The sequence below is a fragment of the Miniopterus natalensis genome, chromosome 3, assembly GCF_054644295.1.
Source record: "Miniopterus natalensis isolate mMinNat1 chromosome 3, mMinNat1.hap1, whole genome shotgun sequence".
NCBI lineage: Eukaryota > Metazoa > Chordata > Mammalia > Chiroptera > Miniopteridae > Miniopterus > Miniopterus natalensis.
The window spans coordinates 40,402,393-40,417,865 of NC_142083.1; the positions used below are offsets into that span (position 1 = coordinate 40,402,393).

General features: G+C 41.5%; 1 non-coding gene and 1 pseudogene across 1 annotated transcript; both read right to left on the reverse strand.

Moving 5' to 3' along the window:
- Positions 1–3,443: 3,443 nt before the first annotated feature.
- The window catches only part of LOC107535069 (chloride intracellular channel protein 1 pseudogene), a 34,249-nt pseudogene continuing 22,219 nt past the window's right edge, over positions 3,444–15,473 (reverse strand).
- LOC148093482 (small nucleolar RNA SNORA21) lies at positions 7,831–7,959 on the reverse strand. Its single transcript, XR_015714306.1, has one exon. It is a non-coding gene; the product is annotated as a small nucleolar RNA SNORA21 (small nucleolar RNA).

The window sequence follows — 15,473 nt, forward strand, 5'->3', positions numbered from 1 at the left end:
GGTAAAATTCACTTGTGAAGCCATCTGGTCCAGGGCTTTTGTTCCTTGAAAGTTTTTTGATTACTGCTTTTATTTCACTGGTTGTAATAGGTCTGTTCAGATTTTCTTCTTGAATCAGATTTGGAAGATTGTATGTTTCTAGGAATTTAACTATTTCTTCCAGATTGTCTAATGTGTTGGCATATTAGTTGTTCATAAGCTCTCCCTGCATTTTTTAAAAAATGTATCCTCTCAAGTAACCATCTGGCTGGGTTATTCCACAACAGAAGGCATTAGAAGCAAAGGGATATACCTGTGCAAGAAGGACTTTTTCAAATAGGAGTTATAAACTCAAGCTGCCTCAATCACTTTGGGCTTCCTTCCCCGCAGAGAAGAGAAACAGTCTTTTACATCTCCAAATAGGGTGCCTTGTCCCTATTCAGGGCTTTACCATGGGAAAAAGGCCATTGTCAACGTCTCAGTCTATAGGAAAGTTGTTTGTTCAGCTAATCTACCAGAAGATTCTAAATTCAATTTCCTTGCCTTGTTTTATAAATTATAAATATACTGCTTTGTTCAGCATACATTTTCCCAAATGTTACACAAAATGAAATATGTCAAATAATTTTCAAATTTCATACTTATAACTATACAACCTCTAAAATGTAGCGAGATGTTGTCAAAGTGTAATTTGCTTAAGAGTAATATAGAGAAGAGAGAAACAAGATGGCGCTTGGGTAACAGCTGCCCCGGCACCTCCCGCAGCCACATCAAAATGACAACTAAAACACAAAACCACCGTCACTCAGAGCCTCCTGAGAACTGGCTGCACAGAAGCCCCACAACCAGGGAGCTGAAGGAGCACCGAGGCCGGGAGGAGGGGCGGAGGAGACTCAGGAGGATCGGGGCCGAATCGGAGACTCACCACAGGCCCACACCCAGTGCCGAGGGTTAAACCCGGGAGGGAATCTCGGCGGTGGGGTTGCCCGGAGGAGGGAGGGGTCCCAGCCCCACAGCAGGCCCCCAGCCCAGGGCTCCAGGGCCGGGAAGAGACGTCCCCACAACTTGGGGCTATGAAACCAGCGGGGACTGTCCCTGAGGGTCCGGAGGCTGCGGGAGCCCCAGCAGCTCCTCTAAAGGGCCCGGCACGGACTCACTCGGACGCTCCCTCTGAGCCCAGCGCCGGGCAGCAGCCTGAAAGGACCCGGGACGCTCGGGGAGGAACTAACCTGCCTGAGATCCGGGCGAGAGGCGGAGGGCGGCTTCCTCCCAGGCAGAAGGGCTGGCGGAGGCCGTGGCTCCTGTGGCGAGTCCTCCCCGCACACAGCCGGCAGGCAGGCGCCATGTTTGAATCGCCAGCACCTGACTCACGCCTTTGGCCCCGCCCCGTGATTCCCGGAGGCCCCGCCCCTCCCCACCTGCAGCTCATCCAGGCCATTTCCAGGGGCTTTTCTATGCAAGTGGCCTCTCTTGCCTCAAGCTTAGGACTTTCCTAAAATTTCTCAAACAAGCAAAAGCTGCCCCACACCTCTTGATAAGTGGCCCCAGGCCTGGCACTAGCGGCAGCCTGCATTGGCTCATAGCTTGGCCGCTCCTGACACCTCCAAGCCCAGCACAAGTAGCAGCCAACTACGGTTTGCTATGTAGCTCATGCTGGGTGGCCCTGGGCAAGGCACTGGCACAGGCTGACTTTGCACCTCCCGGGAGGCCCCAGAGACAGTGCACCTGGTGGTCAGACTCGACCACGCTGGATTACAACCCTACCACACCCACGAGTGACACTCAAGGGGCGCACCTGGTGAACACCAAAGCTTTACTGAAGTAAATCCTGCTCCACGGGGGTGTCTCCAGCACAGCAGCTCTTTGGCTGTAGTTGCAGCTGGTCCTCACAGCTAATTGGTCTGGGGGTCAATTCCTCCCAGTGACACCAACAGCAACTAAGGCTCAACTACAACAGGACAATGCACACAGACCACACAGGGGAGCACCTAGAAGGCTCAGCTCAGGTGACTGGGGAGGCTGAGCCACTGGACCCTACAGGACACCTACTACACAAAGCCACTCTACAAGTTCCAGGAGACACAGCAGCTCTACCTAATACACAGAAACAAACACCTGGAAGCAGCCAAAATGTGGAGGCAAAGAAACATGTCACAAAGGAAAGAACAGAAGAAATCTCTAGAAGAGGAACTAAATGAAATAGATCCAAGCAAGCTAACAGATACAGAGTTCAGAATTTTGTTTATAAGGATGTTTAAGCAGACTATTAGGGAAATAACAGAGAAAATTGATAACATAATAAAGTACCAATTTGAAATGAAGGCTACAGGAACTGAAATGAAGAATAATTGACATGGAATCAACAGTAGAGTAGAGAACACTGAGAATCAAATCAGCAATTTGGAACATGAGGAAACAAAAAGCACCCAACCAGAAGAGCAAAAAGAAAAAAGAATCCAGAAATATGAAGATAGCATAAGGAGCCTCTGGGACAACATTCGTATTATAGGGGTGCCAGAAGGGGAAGAAAGAGACCAAGAAATTGAAAGCCTATTTGAAAAAATAATTACCAAAAACTTCCCCTACCTGGAGAAGAAATAGACTTACAAGTCCAGGAAGCACAGAGGGTCTCAAACAAGAGGAATCCAAAGAGGCCCACAGCAAGACACATCATAATTAAAATGCCAAAGGTTAAAGACAAAGAGAGAATCTTAAAAGCAGCAAGAGAAAAACAATTAGTTACCTACAAGGGAGCACCCATACAACTGTCAGCTGATTTCTCAACAGAAACTTTGCAGGCCAAAAGGGAGTGGCAAGAAATATTTAAAGTGATGAAAAACATGGAACTACAACCAAGATTGCTCTAGCCAGCAAAGCTATCATTTAGAATTGAAGGTCAAATAAAGAGCTTCACAGATAAGAAAAAGCTAAAGGATTTCACCACCACCAGATCAGCACTACAGGAAATGTTGAAGAGTCCTCTTTAAGAAGCTAATGAACAAAAGAATCTGATGAACTAAATAGATCCAGAGACATTGACACATGCAACAGATGATCATATTTCAGAGGAAAGAGGGAAGGGGGGTGGAGGGTGGGAAGAGATTAACCAAAGAAGTTATATGCATATATGTATAACCCATGGACACAGTTAATAACGGGGTGAAGGCCTGGGGAGGGGGTGGGAGCGAAGTGGAGTGGGTCAATTGGGGGGGAAAATGGGACACCTGTAATCTCTTAATAAAGATAAATAACAAAAAAAAAAGTAATATTATAAATTGAGATTTGTACTTGCTTAGATATACATTTGTCATTTTTTGGACAAAATTTTTTTGTCAACTCCCTGCTGAAGTATGTTTTTAATTTTCTTCTTCGTTTTTTCATTCTGCATTTTATTACTGAAATACATTGTCCTGCCCATCTCATACCACCCCACAATAAAAATCTCACTGAGATCTCCCATTCCTTCACCTCAGCCCCAGGCAATCCTGCACAAGTGCTCCAAAATTCACTTCCCATTGCACATTTTGAAGTGTGTTCTTTGGGTAGCCAAGTGGAAACCACCTGGGGACCTTTGTGGAGAAAATGGAGGGGTGTGAGATAGCCCCACCCAGGAGGAGCTTATTTGGGGCCTTGGTCACTTGCTCATAGACCAGCTGGATCTCCTCATAACCTGGACAAGTGGAGGCGAACTCTCTTGTGCATAGGCATTGCACAAGTACCAATGCACCCCCCTGGAACACCTCAGAGATGGAAAATCCCCAGTACTTCTTACATACCACCTGTACTGCGTGGAGCCTTGGAAACAGGCTTCAGTCAGCCAGAGTGAGCTCACTGCCATCTAGAAACTTCCTCTGAGAGATGCCCTCATCCTCAGCACTGGTCTCATCCACTTCTTCTGGGAAGGGGGATGCCAGTAATTGTCTAAAACTTCAGGGCATTCAGGAACCCCTTCTCCAGATTATCATTGAGGGTTGGGTTTGAATTCTTGATGTAGGCAGAAAATTTGGTAAATATGTCCAGGCCAGCTGTGTTGGATTCAGGGTTCAGAGCTCCCAACTTGGGGTACTTGGGAGGGCACAGCACTGCTTTCAGAAATTCCTCAATCTTTTGGTGTCTGTGTGCCCTTTGGTGCCATACAACTGAAATGGGACTGCTCTCCTGGGGACAGCTTCTGTACCATCTTGGTTAGCCTCTTGGTGTCAATGGTGGTGATACTGAAGGTGACTCCCTTGAGCCAGAGCACCATAAACAGTCTCTGGGAGAAGGGGCAGTCCCAGTGTTGGCCCATCACTGTTAGCCTTTACAAACAATTCAACCAGCTGTTGTTCTTCAGCAGTGGTCGCACCAGAGACCAGGAAGCTGCCTTTGCTGGAGAAAAGGGAAGGGGCCCAGAGCAGAGCAGGCAGGTCGCACAAGCAGAGATTCGCTCCCCCAGAGAATCTCCTCTCAGGAGACTGTTTCCTCAGGGCAACACTAGCCCAACCAGACCCGCTCACTTTAGACTCAACCTCCCACCAGCCCAGCAGATCCTATGTTCAGCTCCTTCAGCTCAATCTCCTCTGGGGCTGGATCAAAGAACTCTTCTGTTTTATTTGAATAAAAATTGACTTCCATCTTAAGTAGACATGATAAAAAGATTTTCTGTCTGGAAAAGTCCACAATATGAGCTCATTCTTTTACTATCCAGACCTGCAGCATTACCTTGGGTATTTTTAGCTTAAGCTAATCTTTCAATATTTACTTTATGTACGTAAATAACATGTTTCTTTTAGAAATGCTACTTACATTCCAGAAAAGCAGTAACTCTGATTGCCCACTGCTGTCATTCCAGTCTTAAGGGTTCTAATACAAGTTCAAGTTCATGGGTGACTGGAGACACCACCCTCATCCTATTGAATTCATTATGAATAACATAAGGATAATGATGCTTGTAATTTCTGCCAGACAGCTTGCCACCCTCTCTGAAGTTCCCAAAAGCAAGATGCCCCAGATGTGTGCTCATAATTGTTTATTAGTTGATCAGATTACAAAGCAAACTTTAGCTTACTCAAAATAAAATGGCATTTTTAAAATTTGAGTTACAGTGTTTCTAAGTTAAACACAGAGTATAAACACCCATATGCATAATATAAATACATAATATAAATATAAATACATAATATAAATCAAGCTATCTGCATGAAAGTACCATTATAAATAGAAGTCAACCTGTAACAACTTTTTATTTTAGGAGAGTTATTGGAAATAATTCAATGTTGGAAGTAGTCAAATCCCACTAAATAGATTGTTTTTTTTTTATAAGGCAAATTGTGTGTTTCAGTGATGCTTCAAAAAGGAACATTTCAAACTGCTTACCTTAAGATTTTGGAGAATCTAATGTCTAAAGTCCTATCTGTTCTCTGGTTTTCTTATTCCCCTCTATGTTATAGATTAACTCTCATAATATTGTTTTGAAAATTGTCTTCCTTCCTTCTGATTCCATATCCTATTTTTATATAGTAAATTTGTTGACAATATGACACCCAAAACTCTGTCTATTTTCAGCTATCTCCATAGTAACTACATTCAGCACACTGTAAAACATTAAATTAAAGACAAAAACATACAACTAAGAAGACATTGTTTTCTAGCTACTCTGAGCCAGTCCAGGGTATTTGCTATGAATTCCATCATCAACATCTTTGTAATGGAATTAACTATTCCCTTTAAATCACCCTTTTGGGAGAAATGACATAAAGCTGACATACAAAATTGTGCATTATCCTGAAGAATTGTTTGAGATATAATGGTAAAGACAAAATAATTGCCCAGGCTGAAATCCAAAGGGAAGACAAATCATGAGGTCAGACGTGGCTTCCCCATGACTTGAGCTTCCCCCAAGGAACAATTCCCTTTCCAGCAGGAAACTCATTGGAACACCCCTGAGTGATTTGCAAATTGTTTTGTGACATTGACTCACTTCCACCACAAGCATAGTCCCATAATTTTTCAATGTAAACATTTAAAGCCACATATGATGATTTCATAGGCCTAAATGTTCTCTTGATAGCTAAAGATGACAGATTCCAAAGGAGATTTAGCCAAGTGACAGTAACCCTGTAGATGCCTGATGGGGGGGCTGACCACCACAACATAGTAACTTACAGGTTTATAAGTTGGTTTCCCCAGCACCCATCATTATATGTTCAAGTGTTGTAACACATCAAACATTACAACACAGTAGACTGCCAAAGGCTTACACAAACAACAAAGCCACAAAGCCACGCTCTCCTTGGCGAATGATTCAGACAATTACAATGAAAATATCAACAAGGTACATAAACTGAAACTAATGTTAAAGAAAACAAATGAAGCTTTACTGTGTAGAAAAACAAACAAACCCATAAGATTCTGACCTAGAACATAGAATCCTATAGTTGGAAAGAGCCTTAGAGGTCATCTAGTTCAGCCGCCCACCTGATGCAGAAATTTATTCTTCAGTGTTCTTCACAAGTGGCCATTCAGCCTCTCCTTGTTCCTGTCCAGTGCCCAAGAGTAAACTATTGTTGAGTCAAAATTTGCCTTGCTGAAACTTAGAATCATGACTGTTTTCTAGAGCTTTAAAATAATTCTGCCAGTCTCTGTACTAGTTCAATTGGTTTATAAAAAATACATTACAATAATAATAGCAAGCACTTATTGAGTACTTACTATATGCCAGGCATTGGACTAGGTATTTATATGAACCATCTTATTTATTTAGTAATTATAAGTGTAAACTCTGGAGACAGACTGTCTGAGTTAGAAATTCTGGCTCTGTCATTTACTAGCTACATGACATTAGAAAAGTCATGTAGCCTCTCTGTGCTTCAGTTCCTCAACTATAAAATAGGAATAATAATAATAATGTCTACACAATAGGGTTGTTATGAAAGTTAAATGCTAATATATGTAAAGTGTTTAGAACAGTGCCCAGTACAGATAAAGACTGTAAAAATGTTGTTGTGCTACTCATTGTTACTATTTCTCTTATTATCCCATTTTACAGATAAGAAGGCTGAGGTTTAGTAAAGAATTTAGGCAACATAAGTTTGGGATTTTCGATTATCATTGTTAAGTCACATCTGGAATAGATTTATTATGTGATGTATTTGCTATTTCTCATGTATTTGCTATCCCATTTAGCTTTATTAGTCTATTTAAATTTATTCTATTCTGGGAACTTTTTTCAGTGTTTGATTTGTTCTAAGAGTTTGGAACCAAGAGTATGGCTTCTCCAAAAGAAGCATTCCTAATATTACATTCTCTAATGAAACAAAATCATCCAGTGTTAAACTAGAAATGGTAAATGTATGTTTGAGAAACTAGATTACAAAATTTATCAAGAATCATAAACTTGTTCAAAGCCTTTGATTCAATGATCCTACTCATGGAAAGTTATTCTAGAGAAATAACTGAACAAAATAAGTCAGTACATACCCCCAAAATCTTCCTTACAGCATCACCACCTCCATTCTCCAAAATATATTATAAGTATAGTTAAGTAAATTATGATAAGTAAACATGAAGGGAAATTATGTAGTTAATTAAATAATCATTATGATATATGAAACATGGAAAGTTTATGATAAATTTTAAAAGGAACCTGAAGTTGAGTTATAATGAAATTATCACTATTAACATATGTATGCTTAAAGACAAAACTGGGGAAAAATATCCCAAAATGGAAATAGTTCTGTTTCCATCACTGGCTCACTTCAAAAATATTTTTTAAATATTTATACAATACGATACTATACAGTAGTGAAAATGAGCAAAACTACATGTATCAATATGAATTAATCTTTTAAAATTTTTCTTTCTTTTTTAACACTTTGTCACACCACTGATTGAAGCAAAACAACACAACATGCTGCCACTTCACCCAAAAGCAGTGTTTTTACTTTGCCCTTTCTTGAGTGGTCGTTAGCAAAATGCCCTAAGGAGTGTTTTTAAAAGGGGTGTGAATAAATCTTGAGCATGAAGATTTTCAGTAAGATAGATAAGACCTAATTTCATTTATACAAAGTTGTTAAAACTTATAAGTGCTATATCATATATTGTTACAGACACACATACTGTACGCATGTGGGAGAAGTTTAAATATCTGGATGGGAACAATAAACACCAAATTAGACTACTGATTACTTCTGGGGCAATGCAGGGAAATTTGTCCAGGGAGAGGTTCACCAGGAAAGAGTACTTCCTAAGCGGGTTAGGGTAAACTGGTTATTTAACGATAGTATCTTCTACCAGTAGTTCTCAATCCATCTGAGCACTTTATTAAAAATACAGATGTCTGGGGGCCACCACTCTAGATTTGATTCAATTGGTTTAAAGCAAGACCTGGGCATCAGTCATCTGAAAAGCTCCCAGTTGATTCTAACGAGCACCCAGAGTTGAGAACTAATGTGCTTTGGGTATAGCTAAAATATATAATACTGACTAAAGCTGGCCTTTAATGTTGCCATATTGTTTTAGCAATAAAGACACGAGGTTGTGAATGTATAGATCTATACGTACACACATACAGATCTTAGACTCTGCTTGCCTCATAGCATCAGAGACCACCACAGCCCTCCAGGCCAGGCTTCCGTGGATCTGCCACCACAACACGACGATCCCAGCGCGCGCATTACGCAAGAGTGGAAGCCAAGCCCCGCGGGTCGGAAACGGCGCTGTTGACAGTCACGCCGCAGCCGCACAGCTGAAAATGACGGCCCCGCAGTTTGTTTTCCCCGCAGAGCGGCTTTCGCGGGAGGTCCTGGGAGAGGGCGACTTCCCCGGCGCCTCCGCGCTCCGGCTGCAGGGAGGGCGACAGAGCCCATCGTCAGGCCTCCGCGAGGCGGGTCCGATCTCCAGGGCGCGGCCTCGCCCCGCGCCAGCGGGGAGGGTAGAGAACAGCTCCCGAGGCGCTCAGGCCGCCCGGAGGCCCCGAGCAGCGGCGGGGAGCTGGGCGCCGGCCTGGCCTGGGGGGGGGGGGGGGGGGGGGCGGAGGGAGGGGCACAGGTGCTGGGACGGGCCTGCTCGCCCGCGCCGGCTGCCGCCCCCAGCCCCCCCTTCCTTCCCTTCCGCCTCTGCGTGGATTTCTGTCCCATCCTTCTCCAGGTTTTCTTCAAAACCAGAGGAGGACTGAGAAGTAGAGGACAGCAGACAGATGAAGCCGTAATTTTGTTGCAAAAACCGCCCACACCAATTAAATAAATAAAATGTAGAAATAGTAGGGAAAAAGCCAAATTAATGGAACCTTTATGAATTAAAATGTGGTTCCTTAGCAACTTAAAATTAGGTGCCCTTAAAGAGAAAAGAAATGTCACCTTTTGGTGAAAACAACAAAACAGTAACTCACTTTTGTGCTATTTGTTACACAATCTGTCATCAATGGAACCTAAGTTCTAACGGGACAAGTGACACTTGAGGTCCTGTTAGTCCAAGGTCCCAGCATACCAAACTGTGGGAATATTTTTACTAAGGGACTAGAAACTCCCAGTGGATCACAAAGGATTAAGCATTGGATTTAAAAAGAAAGAAGAGACATATGGAATAAAAATAACATTGCTGAAATTCATTTTTATTAAATATCCCAAGATTTTAAAATGGGGATATTTCCTGGCTAACAGAAGCCAAGAAGTGCCATGTTAAAAACAGTGACTTCCTTTTCTTAGAGAAGGGAATTTGTGTCAGCAAGTGGTTCTTATGGTCCATTTGTAGGAAGAAGTTCACTTGTAAAGGCTCAGAAAGGAGGCCTCTCAATTTTCTCCAGACTGAAGGCACAGTGATTAATTTCGAGCTGTTACAGAAGAGTGAGCATGTAAACAAACGTGGGCAGAAGCAGGAAGGTAAGGAATGCTAACTACCACTGCTGTTATGCCCGCATACAAGTTTTAAAAAAATTTATTTCTCCAGAGCTAATCACCCTAGCATCAGAAACAAAAGCTGAGGGATGAATCTCTGTTCCAGGAACAGTTTTGATACTATTACACTGGTAAACAAATTCAGAAACAATAGAAACAAATCAAACCGTGTTTCAGCTCCAGTGAAAAGGCAGTGCTTGCCAAAAAGGCCCCAATAACAAGGCCTTTTAACTATTAAAAGAAGCCTAGCTATGAAGACAGGAAAACCAAAAGCTCTAGAAAGAGAAGAGAATAAAACATTTGTTATTTTAATAAATATTATAGTCGCTGTTAAAGAAAGACAATGCTTCAATGACCAATGTGTCCTAGTGACTCCCTGGAATATGTGAAGTTATCTAACAAGATCATGCCTCACATGTAATTAGTCATTTATGCTGTCATCAAGCAAGAAATGCCAAGACGTTCGGATAACCTGATGTCTTCAGAAGCAGAGACCAGTCAGACAAGTTCCAGACAGAAAAAGAAAAGCAAAAAAGTAGAGACTGGGACTACATGGAGAAGACAAGACTTGTCAACAAAGAGAAGACATGTAATTCTTGGTCCCATGTGAATTAAAAACTCACAATCTAATTAATTTAAAATTCAACAAATCAATCAAATAAAATCTCACCACAAACCCTCCATTGTTATTTAGGTAAGTAAATACACTACTTCATCCAGATCATTCTGAATTATAAATATGACAATAATAGCTTATACTTAGGAGTTTCTTTCATGTCAAGATACAAATTGGTTATCTCATTAATCTCATACCACTGTGAGGAAAACTGAAAAAGTGATGAGATATGGATAGTAAGTACACACACTCTAGAACTATGTTTTCAAATTTTAGGGCACAAGTCTTAGGTCAAAAGCCATGTTCAAGTTGCTTGTCTTCCTGCAATGGCATTGATTTCATCTTTTGTATAACTATTATAATACAGACTTCTCCAGCCTAGGGGTGTCAACAGGTAAAGATGATACATTAATACCCAATTTATATCAGATTAGTCCATCTCAGGTCCCATTTTGAGACCCTACCTCCACCCTTGGTATTGCTTGGGGGTTGTATCTTAGTGATGGTGTCCACTGAAACAGCTCTAGCTCTACTATATTCATTCATTCATCCATTCATTCCTTCCTTTACTCATTCATTCACATATTCATTCATTGGTGATTTCAAGGGCTGTCATGAGGGGACATTAGCCACACTCCTTTAATCATCATAATTTCCTACAGCAAATACAATTTCAATTCAAGCTCCCTAATCTCCAATCCCAACCAGATGATCACCCCTAAACCAATTCTATATTAAATTCTGGAGATACCGCCAAAATCATCTTCCACAAACATTTCTTTTTAAATTATTTTTGTTCTAATTTTTTAAGTTAAATTTATTGGGGTGACATTGGTTAATAAAATTACATGGGTTTCAAATGTACAATTCTATAATACATCATCTGTACATTGCATTGTGTGTTTACCACCCAAAGTCAAGTCTCCTTCCTCACCATATATTCGACCCCCTTTACCCTTTACTAACCTCCCACCCCCTTCCCTCTGGTAACCACCATACTGTTGTCTGTGTCTATGAGGTTTTGTTTCTCTGGCTTGTTTGTTCATATGTTGTTTTCAATTTTTTATTGAATTTATTAGGGTGATATTGGTAATAAAACCATACAGGCTTCAAGTGTACAGCTCTATAACACATCATCTGCACACCGCAGCATACACTCACCACCCGAGGTCAAGTCTCTTTCTGCCACCAATTGTCCCCCCTTTGCCTTCTTCCACTTCCCCTAACCCCCCTTTCCCTCTGGCAGTCACCACCCAGTTGACTGTGTCTGTTCTGTTGTCACTGGGTGTTTGTTTTGCTTAATCACTTCACCTTTTTCACCCAGTCCCCCAGCCATTTCTTTTTCAGGCACTGGTCTGGACTGGAGATATGGCTAAGATGAAGCTCTGCCCAGGTTTTTATCCTCAGGATTATAGAGTTGGGGAGTGTCTGCTTGGGCTGAGGTGGGGACAGGATGGAATTAGGGAGAGAATTCTAATTTCTCAAGATTCTTAAACAGGGAAAGACCTAGAATAGGAACCAGGATGTAGACATTCCTAAATATTCTCAGTTTAGCAAAATAGAACCTATTATTGAAGTAAATACAGTGTGCCTTTGAGAAATAACAATTATTGAGCATGTAAACACATAAATGTTTCCTGATTTACATGCATCTAATACTGATTCTGTCTCTAATATAGAGCAGAACACTCTACAGATTAAAACCTTTTCAATCCGGTTAATTGTGGCTTTACAGAGAGGTGGAATAACCTGCTGAAGTTCACATGGCTAGTAATGGGGGACAACAGGGTTCCTATCCTGCCAGTCAGGCCCAGGCCCTGTATCCTTAACCACCATTCTGCATGAGCTGTTGAGGCCACTGGTTTCACTTGTCCTCACATTCTGGAACTCTTTACAATGTAATAATTATTATTATTTTGGAGGAGAAGTTCTCTGTGATATAAGGAAAATAATTTTTTACTGAAAATTCTGTTCTTGTCCAGGCTGCTAATTAGCTCTGTGAACAAGGACAAGTGTCTTCACCTCACCACCTCTCAGTTCCCTCATCTAAAAAATGTTGACACGGAACTTAATGGTCTCAAAAGTCCCTTTCATTCCTGAAATTTAAAGCTTTAAGAAAAATAAATTCTAAATTAAGGAGTATATATTTTAAATTAAGGATTATGTCATAATTTAAATTATATGTCTTGGTCTATAATGATGTTTCAACTTGACTATACCTTAAGGAAAACCCCATAGGACTTTTGTTGTTTTATAGAGGACTTTAAAACATTGAATTTGGATATAATCTCAACTTAAAAATGATCTCACTTCCTTTACCCTTTTCAAGAGGATGAATCTAGCTCTAGCAATGCCTTGGACTCAGGAAACTCCATTTATTTATTTATTTATTTATTTATTTATTTATTTATTTATTTATTTATTTATTTATTTAATTTATTGTTTAAAATATTACAGATGTCCCATTTTCTCCCCAATGACCCACTCCACCCAGCCCCAGCCCCCTCCCCAGTCCCTGTCCCCACCATTGTCCATGTCCTTGGTTTGTGCATATATGCGTATAAATTCTTTGGTTAATCTCTCCCCCTCCACCCACCTGCCCTCCTCCATCCCTCTGACATTCACAGAAGCTCCTCTCTTGAGATTCAGCAGAGATAAGCACTTTCTGAGGAGCATCTGGACACCTCCCTTGACATGATATAAACGTAGTGGTGATGGTTGGTGTTGACAGGAAACGGAGAGTAGCAGAATGTGGGAAGGTAGGAGTGAAACAGGTGGTGGCAGAGAAGAGGGTGGGACCCGCCTGATAAGAGTGACACCTCCAGCTGCCTAAGCTCATCATCAGTTGTTGACTTTGCATAAGGGAAACAAGTTTCACACATATTAGTATGTAAGTGGTTATTGATTTATACACAATGTGTACTAATTTACTCAGCCCTTCTTCTGGCCTTAAAGTCCCTCTTTCTCTTGCTCTTGTTCCAATTCTTGACTATACCTACTTGAATCTCTGCCTAGATAGTAGCTTAGAGTTAGGGGATCCCTACTTGGGTAGGAGTGGAGTCAGAATGTAGTTACAAAAAGAATTCTAATTTCTTGAATTTCTTAAGTTCAGAAAGGCCAAGAAAAAAGGATCCAAGAGGATGACATGTCTAAATATTCTCAGTTGAATAAAGTTGAATGATGAAACTGTACTAGATACCCATAGTGCTAATAACTAGCATTTATTGAGAGGTTACTATGTGCCAAGCACTGTTCTAAAGAACATATATATGCCCTGGCCAGGTAGGTCAGTTGGTTAGGGCATTGTCCCCATCTGCCAAGGTTGTAGGTTCAATTCCTGGTCAGGGCACACACAAGAATCAACATACAGCCTGGCCGGGCATGGCTCAGCTGTTGAGCACCGACCTAGGATCCAGGAGATCAAGGTTCAAGTTCCAGTCAGGGCACATGCCCGGGTTTCGGGCTCGATCCCCAGTCGGGGGCGTGCAGGAGGCAGCCAATCAACAACTTTCTCATCATTGATGTTTCTATCTCTCTCCCTCCCTCTCCCTTCCTCTCTCTGAAGTCAATAAAGATATATATAAAAAAAGAATCAACATATAATGAATGCATAAATAAGTGGAATAACAAATCAATGTTTCTTTCTCTCTCCCTTTCTCCCCTTCCTCTCTCTCTAAAATCAATAAATTTAAAAAATTTAAAAGAACACTAAAAAAAATGTGATCAATCTATCAATACAGCAGTCCGTTAATACCCACCAAGTTGTAGAGCTTCCTTTGGCTGTTCGGGAAAAAAATAAAAAACAAAGAACATATATGTAATAACCCTCTGTTTCCCCCAACAACCCTATGAAATAGGAAAAATTACCCTGTATTATAGAGGAGGAATGTAGGCACTGAGAAGTTAAATAAGAACTGAGTTACAAACTCAGGTGGTCTGGCTCATAGTCATGCTCCTCACTGCCACCCTATGCTGCCTTAGTGTATAAATTGTTCCCTGGAAACCCAGAATCCAGCTCGTAAAATGAGGAAACCAAGGCCAGTAATGTTCAGAGGTTTGCCCGCATCCACATAGCTGGTTAAAGGAATACTTCTACCTTTTGCTGACTCTGATGGGGTTGGGAGCTGGGCACTGCAGAGGGAAATGTCTTGGGAATCTTCTTGCTTCTTGTAGAACCTGTTCCATGTCCTTACCAGTTCTGCTGCTCTTCTCTGGGAAATTTTGGCTTTCCTGAGATGTGGCCCCCAAAACATACTCTGACTGAACATCTTCATCAGCAGGGCCCAGACAGGGCCCATTGCCCTTCCTAAGACAGTTTGCCTACTTTTTTAAAGAACCGAAAAGTACCAACTACCACCCTGAACAGAACTTGCCCCAACTCTGCTGTGCTTTTTCTTTTTTCAAAGTCTCCCTCTCCCTGTCTCTCATACATACACCACAGAGTGCAGGCTCTTGAATCAGACTGAGAAGGGCCTAGTCCCAGCTCTCCCACTTACTACTGAGGGGCCTAAAGAAAGTTACTTAGCATTTCTGTGCCTCAGCTTCTTCCTCTGAAAAATTAAGATAATAAGCCTTAAAAGGTCATTGTGAGGACCTGTTGTGAGTTAATACCTGTCAAGCTCTTAATGTTAGCTATTGTTGTAGGTAACATTAGTTGTGCAAAGTTAATCCACTCAAGAGATGATTTATAAATATCTTGCTGATAAAACAAAAATCTCTCTCAAGTCCAATCAATATGTAGCAATTATATGTCTGAGGTAGTCCAGGATAGCCCAGAATGAGCTGTGTTCCGGGATCTGGGCCTCTCCAGTCTTTCTCTCTGTGTAACCAGATGTGTCCTTCATTCTTCTAGAGCATTCTGGAGGCGAGTATTCAATGAAACACACACACGGGATACCTTCTAACGAAAAAACTAATTCTCAAAGGCAGCATACTTATGGTAAGGTATATTAAGAGAACAAAAGATCTTTCTATGTATAAATGGTCAGCACAGAGACCCAGATCCA